At 32.3% G+C, this 15,563-nt stretch overlaps 1 long non-coding RNA gene across 1 annotated transcript in view; it reads left to right on the top strand.

The window, feature by feature from the left end:
• The window catches only part of LOC309636728, a 42,920-nt gene extending 37,700 nt beyond the window's left edge, over window positions 1-5,220 (top strand). The window contains exon 2 of the long non-coding RNA XR_014250182.1: window positions 4,896-5,220. This is a non-coding gene — a long non-coding RNA (uncharacterized lncRNA). The remainder of the gene's footprint in view (window positions 1-4,895) is intronic.
• Window positions 5,221-15,563: the final 10,343 nt, after the last annotated feature.

The raw sequence follows: 15,563 nt of genomic DNA, 5'->3' as shown, positions 1-15,563 counted from the left end.
GACCTCTGGGACAACATTAAACGCAACAACATTCGCATTATAGGGGTCCCAGAAGGAGAAGAGAGAGAGAAAGGGCCAGAGAAAATATTTGAAGAGATTATAGTTGAAAACTTCCCTAACATGGGAAAGGAAATAGCCACCCAAGTCCAGGAAGCGCAGAGAGTCCCATACAGAATAAACCCAAGGAGAAACACGCCGAGACACATAGTAATCAAAGTGGCAAAAATTAAAGACAAAGAAAAATTATTGAAAGCAGCAAGGGAAAAACGACAAATAACATACAAGGGAACTCCCATAAGGTTAACAGCTGACTTCTCAGCAGAAACTCTGCAAGCCAGAAGGGAGTGGCATGATATATTTAAAGTGATGAAAGGGAAGAACCTACAACCAAGATTACTCTACCCAGCAAGGATCTCATTTAGATTTGATGGAGAAATCAAAAGCTTTACAGACACGCAAAAGATAAGAGAATTCAGCACCACCAAACCAGCTCTACAACAAATGCTAAAGGAACTTCTCTAAGTGGGAAACACAAGAGAAGAAAAGGACCTACAAAAACAAACCCAAAACAATTAAGAAAATGGTCATAGGAACATACATATCGATAATTACCTTAAACGTGAATGGATTAAATGCCCCAACCAAAAGACATAGACTGGCTGAATGGATACAAAAACAAGACCCATATATATGCTGTCTACAAGAGACCCACTTTAGACCTAGGGACACATACAGACTGAAAGTGAGGGGATGGAAAAAGATATCCCATGCAAATGGAAATCAAAAGAAAGCTGGAGTAGCTATACTCATATCAGATAAAATAGACTTTAAAATAAAGAATGTTACAAGAGACAAGGAAGGACACTACATAATGATCCAGGGATCAATCCAAGAAGAAGATATAACAATTATAAATATATATGCACCCAACATAGGAGCACCTCAATACATAAGGCAACTGCTAACAGCTATAAAAGAGGAAATCGACAGTAACACAGTAATAGTGGGGGACTTTAACACCTCACTTACACCAATGGACAGATCATCCAAAATGAAAATAAATAAGGAAACAGAAGCTTTAAATGACACAATAGACCAGATAGATTTAATTGATATATATAGGACATTCCATCCAAAAACAGCAGATTACACGTTCTTCTCAAGTGCGCACGGAACATTCTCCAGGATAGATCACATCTTGGATCAAAAATCAAGCCTCAGTAAATTTAAGAAAATTGAAATCATACCAAGCATCTTTTCTGACCACAACGCTATGAGATTAGAAATGAATTACAGGGAAAAAAACGTAAAAAACACAAACACATGGAGGCTAAACAATACGTTACTAAATAACCAAGAGATCACTGAAGAAATCAAAGAGGAAATAAAAAAATACCTAGAGACAAATGACAATGAAAACACGACGACCCAAAACCTATGGGATGCAGCAAAAGCGGTTCTAAGAGGGAAGTTTATAGCTATACAAGCCTACCTAAAGAAACAAGAAAAATCTCAAGTAAACAATCTAACCTTACACCTAAAGAAACTAGAGAAAGAAGAACAAACAAAACCCAAAGTTAGCAGAAGGAAAGAAATCATAAAGATCAGAGCAGAAATAAATGAGATAGAAACAAAGAAAACAATAGCAAAGATCAATAAAACTAAAAGTTGGTTCTTTGAGAAGATAAACAAAATTGATAAGCCATTAGCCAGACTCATCAAGAAAAAGAGGGAGAGGACTCAAATCAATAAAATCAGAAATGAAAAAGGAGAAGTTACAACAGACACTGCAGAAATACGAAGCATCCTAAGAGACTACTACAAGCAACTTTATGCCAATAAAATGGACAACCTGGAAGAAATGGACAAATTCTTAGAAAGGTATAAACTTCCAAGACTGAACCAGGAAGAAACAGAAAATATGAACAGACCAATCACAAGTAATGAAATTGAAACTGTGATTAAAAATCTTCCAACAAACAAAAGTCCAGGACCAGATGGCTTCACAGGTGAATTCTATCAAACATTTAGAGAAGAGCTAACACCCATCCTTCTCAAACTCTTCCAAAAAATTGCAGAGGAAGGAACACTCCCAAACTCATTCTATGAGGCCACCATCACCCTGATACCAAAACCAGACAAAGACACTACAAAAAAAGAAAATTACACACCAATATCACTGATGAATACAGATGCAAAAATCCTCAACAAAATACTAGCAAACAGAATCCAACAACACATTAAAAGGATCATACACCACGATCAAGTGGGATTTATCCCAGGGATGCAAGGATTCTTCAATATACGCAAATCAATCAATGTGATACACCATATTAACAAATTGAAGAAGAAAAACCATATGATCATCTCAATAGATGCAGAAAAAGCTTTTGACAAAATTCAACAGCCATTTCTGATAAAAACTCTCCAGAAAGTGGGCATAGAGGGAACCTACCTCAACATAATAAAGGCCATATATGACAAACCCACAGCAAACATCATTCTCAATGGTGAAAAACTGAAAGCATTTCCTCTAAGATCAGGAATGAGACAAGGATGTCCACTCTCACCACTATTATTCAACATAGTTCTGGAAGTCCTAGCCACGGCAATCAGAGAAGAAAAAGAAATAAAAGGAATACAAATTGGAAAAGAAGAAGTAAAACTGTCACTGTTTGCGGATGACATGATACTATACATAGAGAATCCTAAAACTGCCACCAGAAAACTGCTAGAGCTAATCAATGAATATGGTCAAGTTGCAGGATACAAAATTAATGCACAGAAATCTCTTGCATTCCTATACACTAATGATGAAAAATCTGAAAGAGAAATTAAGGAAACACTCCCATTTACCACTGCAACAAAAAGAATAAAATACCTAGGAATAAACCTACCTAGGGAGACAAAAGACCTGTATGCAGAAAACTATAAGACACTGATGAAAGAAATTAAAGATGATACCAACAGTTGGAGAGATATACCATGTTCTTGGATTGGAAGAATCAACATTGTGAAAATGAGTATACTATCCAAAGCAATCTACAGATTCAATGCAATCCCTATCAAATTACCAATGGCATTTTTTACGGAGCTAGAACAAATCATCTTAAAATTTGTATGGAGACACAAAAGACCCCGAATAGCCAAAGCAGTCTTGAGGGAAAAAAACGGAGCTGGAGGAATCAGACTCCCTGACTTCAGACTATACTACAAAGCTACAGTAATCAAGACAATATGGTACTGGCACAAAAACAGAAACATAGATCAATGGAACAAGATAGAAAGCCCAGAGATAAACCCATGCACCTATGGTCAACTAATCTATGACAAAGGAGGCAAAGATATACGATGGAGAAAAGACAGTCTCTTCAATAAGTGGTGCTGGGAAAACTGGACAGCTACATGGAAAAGAATGAAATTAGAATACTCCCTAACACCATACACAAAAATAAACTCAAAATGGATTAGAGACCTAAATATAAGACTGGACACTATAAAACTCTTAGAGGAAAACATAGGAAGAACACTCTTTGACATAAATCACAGCAAGATCTTTTTTGATCCACCTCCTAGAGTAATGGAAATAAAAACAAAAATAAACAAGTGGGACCTAATGAAACTTCAAAGCTTTTGCACAGCAAAGGAAACCATAAACAAGACGAAAAGACAACCCTCAGAATGGGAGAAAATATTTGCAAATGAATCAATGGACAAAGGATTAATCTCCAAAATATATAAACAGCTCATGCAGCTCAATATTAAAGAAACAAACACCCCAATCCAAAAATGGGCAGAAGACCTAAATAGACATTTCTCCAATGAAGACATACAGACGGCCATGAAGCACATGAAAAGATGCTCAACCTCACTAATTATTAGAGAAATGCAAATCAAAACTACAATGAGGTATCACCTCACTCCTGTTAGAATGGGCATCATCAGAAAATCTACAAACAACAAATGCTGGAGAGGGTGTGGAGAAAAGGGAACCCTCTTGCACTGTTGGTGGGAATGTAAATTGATACAGCCACTATGGAGAACAATATGGAGGTTCCTTAAAAAACTAAAAATAGAATTACCATATGACCCAGCAATCCCACTACTGGGCATATACCCAGAGAAAACCGTAATTCAAAAAGACACATGCACCCGAATGTTCATTGCAGCACTATTTACAATAGCCAGGTCATGGAAGCAACCTAAATGCCCATCAACAGACGAATGGATAAAGAAGTAGTGGTACATATACACAATGGAATATTACTCAGCCATAAAAAGGAACGAAATTGAGTCATTTGTTGAGACGTGGATGGATCTAGAGACTGTCATACAGAGTGAAGTAAGTCAGAAAGAGAAAAACAAATATCGTATATTAATGCATGTATGTGGAACCTAGAAAAATGGTACAGATTTTGTATGGAAATATGTTAATATAAATGTTTCAGACATTACATGAAATTTCTAAAAATCTTATATTTGTATGTGTATGGAAATATGTATGGAAATATGTTAATATGTTTCAGACATTACATGAAATTTCTAAAAATCTTATATGTTCTGGTATAATGTTATATGTAATAATCCTAGTTATTACTTTAAAATGTATATCTCAGAAATAACTAATTTTCTTGTCAACTGCATTATTATGAACTTTCATCAAATCTTTAACAGTGGTCATTTTTAAGTCTTTTGTCATTTACAGACAGTTCTGGGTGTACTCTGATGATTTTGCAAATATGTTCCTATAAAAGGGTTTCATCTTCAAGAAATTCATGGAAAAGACTCTGGCAAGTACAGGTTTCTGGTAACTGACTGTACTGCTGAACTGAATGAATAAGCATTTTCAGAACTCTAATGAAAAACTGATGAACTCATAAAAGTGCTAACAAAAGATCAAGATGAAAAAAAAATTAATTACATGGGACTGAGTGAACTGATGAGAATGAGTATAATTTTTGTGACTTTCTGTCTGAATTAAAAAAAAAAATCCCACAAGGAATCAGAGGCAAAGAATATACAAATCAATTTTCACTGTAAAGTAAAGGAGCTGTTACAGTGGAGGATTACTGGACTGAATGTCAATATTATGACATAGTATGAGTGTGTGTTTCATGTTTGGTAATTGCAATCATTGTTGATTTTGTTGTGTTCATCCATGTACAATGCTTGGTGTCAGTCTATTTATCTCTTGTAAAAATAAAATACAGTGTGTGTGTGTGTGTGTGAAAAAAAAAATGAAAGGAAAAGGACAAACAAAAACAAACAAAAAAGAAATGTATATACATACATGTACACATATATTCATTCTAAAAATCAATATGAAAAATATAGAGACTGAAACTGAAATATAACAGACAAAAACCTTGGACACTTTTTCATGGAGGATAAATTGATAAACAGTAATTTAATAAAAAGATTGCCTGAAAAATAATCTGAAATGTGGAAATAAGCCAAAGACATTGTTCAATTTTCTTGAAGTGAAGTGCAATACTGTGTTTGCAACTTTGATAGGTTTACATATTTTATAAGTCAATAGAATCAGAGTTAAGTTTTAAATTTTTAACAAGCAAACAAAATTCAAATATTTTCTGCCACTTGGAAATATAATCTAAATTATTATTGTTTATTGTCTCAATATGCATTTATTGAATTATCTCTAAATATCCAGCTCTTTACTGGATAAATAAAAGGCATGCAAATCAGAAGGGAAATATGAAAACTCTCACTATTTGCAGGTGACATGATACTATACATAAAAAACCTAAAGTCTCCACCTAAAATCTATTAGAACTAATAAATGAATTCAGTAAAGTTGGAGGATACAAGATTAATATACAGAAATCTTTTGCTTTTCTATTCACTAATAATGAACTATCAGAAAGAGATATTAAAGTAACTCTCCCATTTATAACCACATCAAAAAGAATAAACTACCTAATAATAAACTTAACCAAGGAGAAGAAAGATCTAAACTCTGAAAATTGTAAAACATTGATTTTGAACATTTGAACATTTTAACTGGTTTTAACATCTCCCTTATTAATACATTATTTAAATAAAATTTTTGATACACGTTCATTTTATGTCTTCAGTTTTGTATATCCTATTTAGTTACCATAATGGAGTTATCTGATGGGGTTAAGTAATATTTGTTGCTTAAAAAGAGCACCTCATAGGCCACTTAAGTTCAGAGACATCATTTCTTTCTTGGCTTCCAGAAGTAAATCCAAGAAGAAATGGAATTTTGCTCTACCTATCTCCTTGTTTCCCTCTACCATCCTTACTACTATTGATTTTCTCTTTTGTTGTTTGCTGCTAGTTGACGCACGCCAGTAACTTATTTCCCAATGTTGGTGTGATTCAGAATTTGGTTTTTAGTCTGATAATTTGGAGATTTTTGTTATATGAATGATGAAGATCTATACCCTATCAAGTGAGAGGTGATAGAACATCTACTTTTTAGTCTTTTTGTTTGTTTCTTTGTATATTTGTGAACAGAAATCAATTAAGAAAACATTTTGTGCTCAATTAGAATAGTTCTTTGGTATCTGGAATCTTGAGCTTTTGCATTTTTGTTTCTACTTTTGAAATCAACTGAAGTTGTAGAAATGAAGCTACAAGCATTTTAAGTTTCTGTTTGTCTCTGCTTTCAACTCAGAAAATCTTTAACCTCAATGTAAAGTCTTTTCTATCTATGGAGAGTATTCATAAATTAAATTTTATATGTCTAAGTTAAAAGATTTCTATATGTTTATAGAAATAAATCAGTGGGTATATAAATTTAACATTCCTCAAAGTAACAGAAAATAAGAAAGTTAAACCTTTAATATTAAATTTGCTAGACTTGAAAGAAAAATATATTTTTATTAAGACCACTAGCTCAGAAATACTTTTAAATCAAGTTTATGTAATTAAGGACAACTTTCCTGTCAAATAGTATAATAGTGTAAAATTGGAATTTAGTTTTCTCTTTGTTAAAATGATGTATTGGTTACAGAGCTTTTAATTCAGGGGAAGTAAAATGTAATACTTTATGTAACCCTTATGTATAATCTGTCCAGATAGCAAAGATTCTATATCTCAGCAGAAGGATAATTTTATCTGCTTGTGTTGACCTTACCATTTCCTTAATTTTTTTGTAAAACAAAAAGCACAGAACAAAGTGTCCTTGCTATCAAAAACTAAGTTTTCTAACATTTATGTTGTCTTCCTCTTTTTATTTTAAATGATTCTGACTCACTTTTATTACAATGAAGTGCTTTCATTTGCACTCATGATTCTTCATCAAGGGATCATATATTCTCTGACAACTCTCTTAATTCTGTTTTTCTGGAAATAACAGAGGAGATTACTAGTTATTCCTTTAGGACATTTCTGGTCTTCCACTTTTGATTGATTTTCTGCTGACTGGCTTATTTTACTTTCTGTAAGGCAGATTTATTTTCTAGATTATTTACAGGTAAAGATACAAAAAAATGTATGTCTGCTAAAAAAGATAAGTCTAAAGATTATAGTACATTGTCCTAAATGACATCAACCAGTTTTGGATCTAAAAATCTAATTTTATCCTAATATTTTTTATTAGATTACCAGTGCAGCTCAAATGAACTTTGAACTGGTTTCAATAGTCTACTTTTTCCCTCATTAACTAATAAAAATAATAAAGTATTTGACATACATTCACTATGTAATTGTCCCTGTCATTTTTTTAACCTTTTAATATTTTATCATTAGAAAAATGCACATTAAAACTACAATGTCAAAGAACAAAAAATAGGAATGAACAAAAACAAAATCAAATTATAAAAGCTGTCAACCTCGAATGTTGGCAAATGTGTTGAGACACTAAAACCCTCATACACAATTCATTGGAGGATAAATTGATAACTGCTTAAGAAAGGGTTTAGCAGTGTCTATTAAACAGTAATATATATAAATTTGTGACCTAGCAATTCCATGTATATGAATATATGTATGTATATATATGAATACATTAAATATTCTTATATCCAATATACATGCAAGCATATGTTCACTGAGAGAGGTGTACTAGGATGTTTATGGTGACAGGATTTGCAATATCTGAAAAGCGGAAACCACCCAAGTATCCATCAAGAGTAGAATGGATACATTTTGTGTGCATTTAGAAAACGGACTTTATATAGTAATGAGAATGAATTAGCAACTACCTGCACTAATATGAATGAATTTCACAAACATGATGTTGAGAGAAGCCAGATATAAACAAATATAAATTCCGTAATTCCATTTGTATGTATTATAAAAATAGATAGTATTAGAAGTCAGGATGATGGGGTAGGTTGCCTGGCAAACCTCTACTAAGGGGGCTTGGGATTACTGATAAATTCTTTGGTGTGTTAAGTTCAGATGTAAAATTTTAAAAAATACAGCAAAGTATGTTGAAATCAACAGCCCACTCTATGGCAAAGTCAGGAAGTGTTAGGTTGTAAGTACAGCAGTTTTCATCCCGTTGTATAGTTGGAAGATGTTATAGTTCTATAAGAAAATGCTTTAGGCAAAATATGACCTTTGGGTAACTATGAACCAACAACAGGTAATATCAGTAGAAGTGGTAGCCTCAAACAGAAGTATGGGTGAAAGAAAGAAAACTGTTTATAATTTGATTTAAATATTCCAATCAATATTCATTAAATTGTGGTTCATTAAGGGCAAGTATTATATTTTTGTGCATTTTATTTCATTTCTGATATTTCTATGGAATGTTAGTCTTTTAAGCTATTTATTCTATTTATGATAACTCATAGGCTAGAATAACAACAATAATACAACAGCTAACATATATTGATTATGTAGCATGTGTCAAGTACACTGAAAATTCAATTTAAGTGGATTAGCTCATTTAAATTTTCAATAATTATTTGTGGATGTTTTTTGAGTGTTTGAATCTTGTAAAAACAAGTTTAGAACTATCACAGGTAGATATGAAACATTGATTTCAGAGAGGTCTTAAGGTCTGTCTTTCTGCTCTACAACCTTATTGGTTTCCTTGGTCAATGTTTCAAGACATCTGTTACACCTCCAACCATGAAATAAGCCTTCCAAACAGGAAGAAAGTAAGAGAGAAGGGAAAAATCTGAATGCTGTGCTCCTTACCTTTCTTTTTTCAAGAAAGCAAGAACTTTCCCAAAATACCTGCCAAGAAGCCTTTTCTTACTTCTTATTAGCCAGAATCAAATCACATGTTCATGCCTAGATATATGTATTAGCATAAGCGGTTTAGATCAATCACAAATCTTTACCTGGATTAGCAGAAGAATCTGGGGGCCTTGTAAGTAGGAAAAAGATGATTGAATTCAAAGCCTGCTGAGTGAGCAAAGGACATTTGATGCCCAGATTTCTTCCTGTGCAGATAACCATCTTATGGGAAACCTTTATAATGTACTTTTTGAACTATGTGAATATATTTGCCAAATCAAGTCTTCAAAATTAACACTGATAATAGGATAAAAACAAATACACAATCTCATGCTACCTATATAATGCAATGAGAAGAATACAGCATCATTGTGTGATGTTACTGCTAAAGATGCAAAATTTGTGTCTAACTGTGACAAACCAGCCTGAGAAATATTCTACAGGTAGCCTGTAACCAGTAAAACTGTCAAGATCATGAAAGACAAAAAACTGAGAAACTATTGCATATTTAAAGAAGACGCAAGGACATGAAAACTAAATACAAACGTGATTCTTGCCTGGATACTTTTGTTTTAAAGACATTATTGGGAAAATCTGTGAAGACGTATTGTATCAATATTAATTTCCTGGCTTTGTTGCTTACATTTTGATTATGCAGCATAATGTCCTAGTACTTAAGAACTACACACTAAAATATATTTGAAAATGATATGGCTTTATGTTGGCAACTTACTTGAAAATGGTAGAAGAAAAAAGTGTTCTTTGTGATGTTTTTGCAAAATTTTTTTGTAAGTTGGATTTTCTTTCAAATAAAGAGTTAAAGAAAAGAAGAAAAAGGAACTCCAAGTCTACTCTTTGAATAGCTTTTGAATCCTGATTACCACTTGCCAGCACAGAAATTCTGAGTCAAAACCAAAACACAAACAAAACAATCCATAAATGAGAGAGAGAAAGAGAGAGATCCACAACTCATGAAACCCGTAGAATCTTGCAAAATAAATATGAAATAAGTAACTTCTATAGGCCAAAAACTTCACATCTCATGATATATGCTTTACTCCCATGAAAGTGTTATGGAAAATAAAACCACAGACTCCTAATTTTACATATATATTTACTTTAAAATGAATAGCATAAGAAAACTGATAAACATGCTTACAAATCAGTGAATTGAAACTTTTCCTTTATTACATTTGCAGCTTTTCTTTTATATATAGGTACAACCTAGAATATCCTCAACAAATTGCCATGGGGTCAGCAAAGAAGAAAGAACCTCATGAAACTTTGGTAGAGTGAAGAAGATTTAGGGATGGTCAACAAGTGAGGAGAGGGTCGGATTTGCAGCCTAATTTAGCAAAATTTTAAAAAGCTATTTGAAAGGAGTTTGAATAGCACGATGTAAAGATTTCGGGTTTTGTCCAGTGAAACATTAACATCCAATCATTTCTCCTTCTAGCTACTGATTTGCAGTGATGACTTATGGAAGGACTAATTTCTTCATCAGAGAGCAACTTCCACGTTGCTGATCTCACAGATAAAATGACAAAGCACATCAGGAAACCACAGATATGAAATAAATTTGAAAGTTGAAAGAAATGAGAAAATTAAAAGGGAAGGGACGATATATAATAAAAGCATGTGAAGGGGATTTTAAAATAGGTTGTGATTAAAATGTTCAAAGAGTAAAAGGAAGGAACAGAATAAGATAAAGTGAGCAGGAGTAACTTAACCAAGGTTATACAGTTTCAAAGATATAGATCTAAATTCAAATCCAGGTAATCATGACTCCACAACCTCCTCTTATTTTTTATTTTTATTTTTTAAACCATGTTACCTTGCCTCCTTATATTCTAATACTATAGGTAAAGCATAAGACTGAAAAATACATTTATTCAGTTCTCTGGCATTTCTAATTCTGACTCTCTTATGTAATGACTGAATAGACTTGGAAAGGTTACAGTCTTTCTAAGACTCGGACACATAATTCATGTTACCTGACACATAGGGCAAAAAGGAAGATGAATAATATAGTGCATACAAAAGTATTCTATACTCTAAACCCAAAAATACAACAACAACAAAATAAAACTCAATTGTTTATGACAGATGCATTACTCAAATTTTAAAACTCTGGATGAAATGTAGATCTAAACGCAATTCTTGAAAGACAAAAGATTTTTTCTTTTGGCAGTCAATTAGCATTTTCCTTGTATTGTAAAAAAGTACACTTTGGAAATTCCTGGGTACAGGGTAGGGCTTGTTAGGGTATTGACTGGTAATTTAGTTGCTGTTGTTTGGTTGCTGTTATTTTGCATTTAAAAAGCAACTGAGTTTTAGACCTTGTGACCACATATCAAATATTTATACATAGTATAAAATCTCTCATCCTCAATATTAAATTCTAAAATTTTCTTTGACAAAGCAGAAAAACTTTAAAAAATTCCTTTCAATGCAAAATCTGACTTGCCTAAACTCATTTGGTGGAAAACATAATTTGAAATATGACTATTTGAATTCTATCTTTATAATTAATATTTTAATTAATATTTTTGAACAGTTTAATATAAGTAGGAACTGCTCTCCAAGCCCATGCTGAGAATAGTATGCATTATCAGGTAAACTGTAGTATATTTCCAAAATCTGAAAACTTCTCACTTGGAAATATATACCCAAAGGGTTTCAATAAGAGATCTTGGGTCAATATAAATCAAAATGTCAGTATCTTTAAAAGTCTACTGGAATTAAAGACGCTCCCAATTGCTACATCACTATTCCAAATGAAGTATCTGATATGGAAATACTCTAATTCACTACCATATTTAAATGAAGCAAAATATATCCTGTAGATGAATTCTTCTTTTATTTATTTTTTATTGAAATATACTTGGTTTACAATGTTGTATTAGTTTAAGGCATACAGCAAAGTGATTCAGTTTTATATACATATATATATTTCAGGTTCTTTTCCCTTATAAGTTATTACAAAATATTGAGTAGAGTTCCCTGTGCTATGTAGTAGGTCCTTGTTGGTTATCTATTTTATATATAGTAGTGTGTATATGTTAATCCCAAACTCCTAAAGTAGATGAATTCTTAGAAGGGGACTGACTGAAAGACTGTTAGAAGTTATTGTGGGAATGTAAATTTTTTTTCTAGATTTATAGGAAACTCTCTAACCTCCAGGAACAATGGGTCATCATAAGTTTAAGCAGCAGAAGGGAGAGGAAGAGATGGATTGTATTTGGTTCATCCACTAGCATTAACCCCTACTTTAAGGGACATGGTAATTTGTCCTCTGTATTAAATACGAGATCAAATAGTTTCTACTTTGTAGACAGAATAGGTTAAAAGGCATGTCTAAAAGAGAAATGATAATGATTATAAACGCCAAAGGCCTTTGGACTGGTAGTTAACTATGACACATAATGAAGGTAGTTCATAAAGATTTGAGTACCTGACATTTTTTATTCTGGTTTCATTTTAATCAGTGTTTTTCCTAGGGAAATTTCTGATGGCTTCTTAAGTAGGAACAATTATTTTAATCATATTCAGAATATAGGAAAATAAAAATAAAACAATGAAAAACAACACAAACATTCTGCCTATCTTTGAGATTTAGACAATGAATTTTTGTAATTTTCTCTATGTTTGACTCTTCGTTTAAAAGAAAAATGCAATCTACATTTCACTGCAGGGAGCATAAATACATCTAGATGTAAAAGTTACTTTGGAAAATGTAAATAATTATATAAATACAATGTCATACATGCAATAATTATAATTTAATATATAAATATTGTAAATTATGCAGTGAAGTAATTAATTCCTGGTTCTGGATTCCTAGCTTGCCATTAGCTGTGACATCTTTTATGAAAGTAATAATGATATATGCATAACAATTTTAGTTTCAATGTTAACAAGTTACTTTTGAAGGTATCCCAAATGCTTGCCTTACACTTACTGATAGATTTATAGTAATGTAATTTTGTTTATGTTATATTAACATATATTTTACCAGTTTTCTGCCAAGGGCATTAAAATCAGGAGACACATAAAGAGTGTGCTGGGCATAAGCTAAACTATTTCACAGATCAATGGAAAATATCTCACTTTTTAGATCTTAAATATCATTGACAATTATTAATTTGATAATTGACTTTGTTATGATAGACATTTTACCATCATATAAAATAAAATTCAAGTTCAAGAAAGCACAGCATATTTATTCTATGATTCTCCATATAGTATACATCATTAAAAAGGTGAGTGCCTACTCTGGAGATACTTGGAGATAATATGGGTCATTAAATTCCTTGGCAGTAATTCTGTCTTTGGAAAGTTTACTTACCTCCTGGAGTTAGTTTTCTTTTTAGTAAATGGTATTCATGAGAACTTCTTGAAATTACTGAGAGGTTTTAGAAATAAGATTAGACTCAGATCAGTATCTGGCACACACAAACCAGAAACTTTCGATTTTTTTTATTTTATTATGTTTTTTTTCTTTTCCTGCCTGGTCCATCTTCAGCACTCAATAAACACTGTAAAACAGCTTGCCATGCCTGGGCTATATCCTTGGTTAATATCTTCCAGAGTTTTATATCCACTCAAGAAAAATCTGTGGACCACACAATTACACACATATTTAATACCAGGATTGGGAGACACTCTAAAGTTATATGTTAAATCACCCATGTGATGCTTGAATTTGTTCTAAGGAATCACTTGCTGAACACAAATGGCTAAATTTTTTCTTAAATCCTTTCATATATTTTTTTAAAGCAGGAAGTAGATATAGTTATCTAATGCTTGGAATGCTCTTATCTGTTAGAGTACTCTCTAGTACATATCAGGCAACATGCAATAAAGATGAAGAATTTTGGATTCAGCCAGCTTTGAATTAATATGTGTTTCCACGTTTGTAAAATAGAGATATGTATCCCATAGGTTTGTTGTGTATAGCAAATGCGGTGCAATAGAGTTCATATAATTTATAGTATCAGTAAATTTACAGTATCAGTAAAGTAGTATCAGTAAAGTAGTATCAGTACTACTACTACTACTAATAAATATATGGTAAATTATTTTTAGCATGTTATGAGTACATAATTACCATTTACCAAGGGTTTCTCAGACACTGTGCTAAGCCCTTTATATGCACCATCTTCTCTAATTCTCATAAGGCTATGAGATAGATTAAACTATGGAAGCAATTTTACAGGTAAAAGAACACTGACATTTAAAATTGTGGATGTGGAATCATCAAAGATGGTTAGATAGTAGGCCTATCTCATCTAAATATTGAAGAAGTTTCACAATAATGCCTACCTCTTTAATAAGCTAGACTCCCTGAGTCTATTCCTATTAACCAGTACGAGACAATCACTATCAAACTAATATAGCTTGGGTTTTCTATTCCAGACTCGTTTGAACCTGTTTCATTGTCAATTGCTTAGGTTAACACGCTTAGCCATACTAATTACATATTAATAGTTGATGTCTCCCTGGAACTAGCTATCCTGAGTAGATTGGATGCTTTTCTAATATTGTTATAGATTTCTATTCATAGACTAGCATATATCCTTGGCTCCTTAAATTCATGGAGTCACTTGCAAAACACAGAGATGCTCTGAATCACAGAAAAAGGACATTTTATTAATTTCAGCATTTATCATATCATGAATGTTTCTCAAGTTTGACTCAGAGAAGGAAAAAGTATCAAAGACTTTACAGTTTTCAATACTATTCTATATTCTCTAGCCTTCTGTAATCGTTCTCCTACATTTCCATGGACAGTCTACATCTGCATGTTTGTCTTACCCAAAGGAACTCTTGATAAAATTTATATTTGGTGTGAAAATTAGTGGGACAGTAGGGACTAATATATGTATATAGCAAGACTATTCTAAAGAAAATACTCATCACAAAAACTGGATCAAAAGGAAAGAAATTATAAGTATAGAATAATTTTGCTCAGGAGAAGAAATGATGGAAGGAAGGACAGGAAATATTTAAAAGTTTTCCATACACCTGAGTTTATTCTAGCCCTGTTTTGAAAATAGATATTTTGATTTTCATCAATAAAATTGAGCAGGGCTCAATAAATGATTTTAATATTATATCAAGTTTCTGCAGCATTAGATCCCTGAAACCTTAAGTATCACTTTTATTGTCTGAAAATTAGTATTAATTACACTGTAACTCTTTCACTCTCAGAGAATACTCGTGGATCTTAATGACTCTTCTCATGGACTAAGTACAGTTATCTCCCAGTATTTCATCCAAAGTGATTCATAATTATTCTAGGTTATTCTTCGATGATCACTTCAATGTATCCTTAATTACATGAGTAATTTTGCTTTCCTGAAATTCCTCCACACAAGTGA

Source organism: Balaenoptera physalus (assembly GCF_965194825.1).
Source record: "Balaenoptera physalus genome assembly, chromosome: 10".
In the NCBI taxonomy this organism is placed as follows: Eukaryota; Metazoa; Chordata; class Mammalia; order Artiodactyla; family Balaenopteridae; genus Balaenoptera; species Balaenoptera physalus.
The sequence above is the reverse complement of the archived record's forward strand: the minus strand, read 5'-3'. Positions and strand labels throughout refer to the sequence as shown.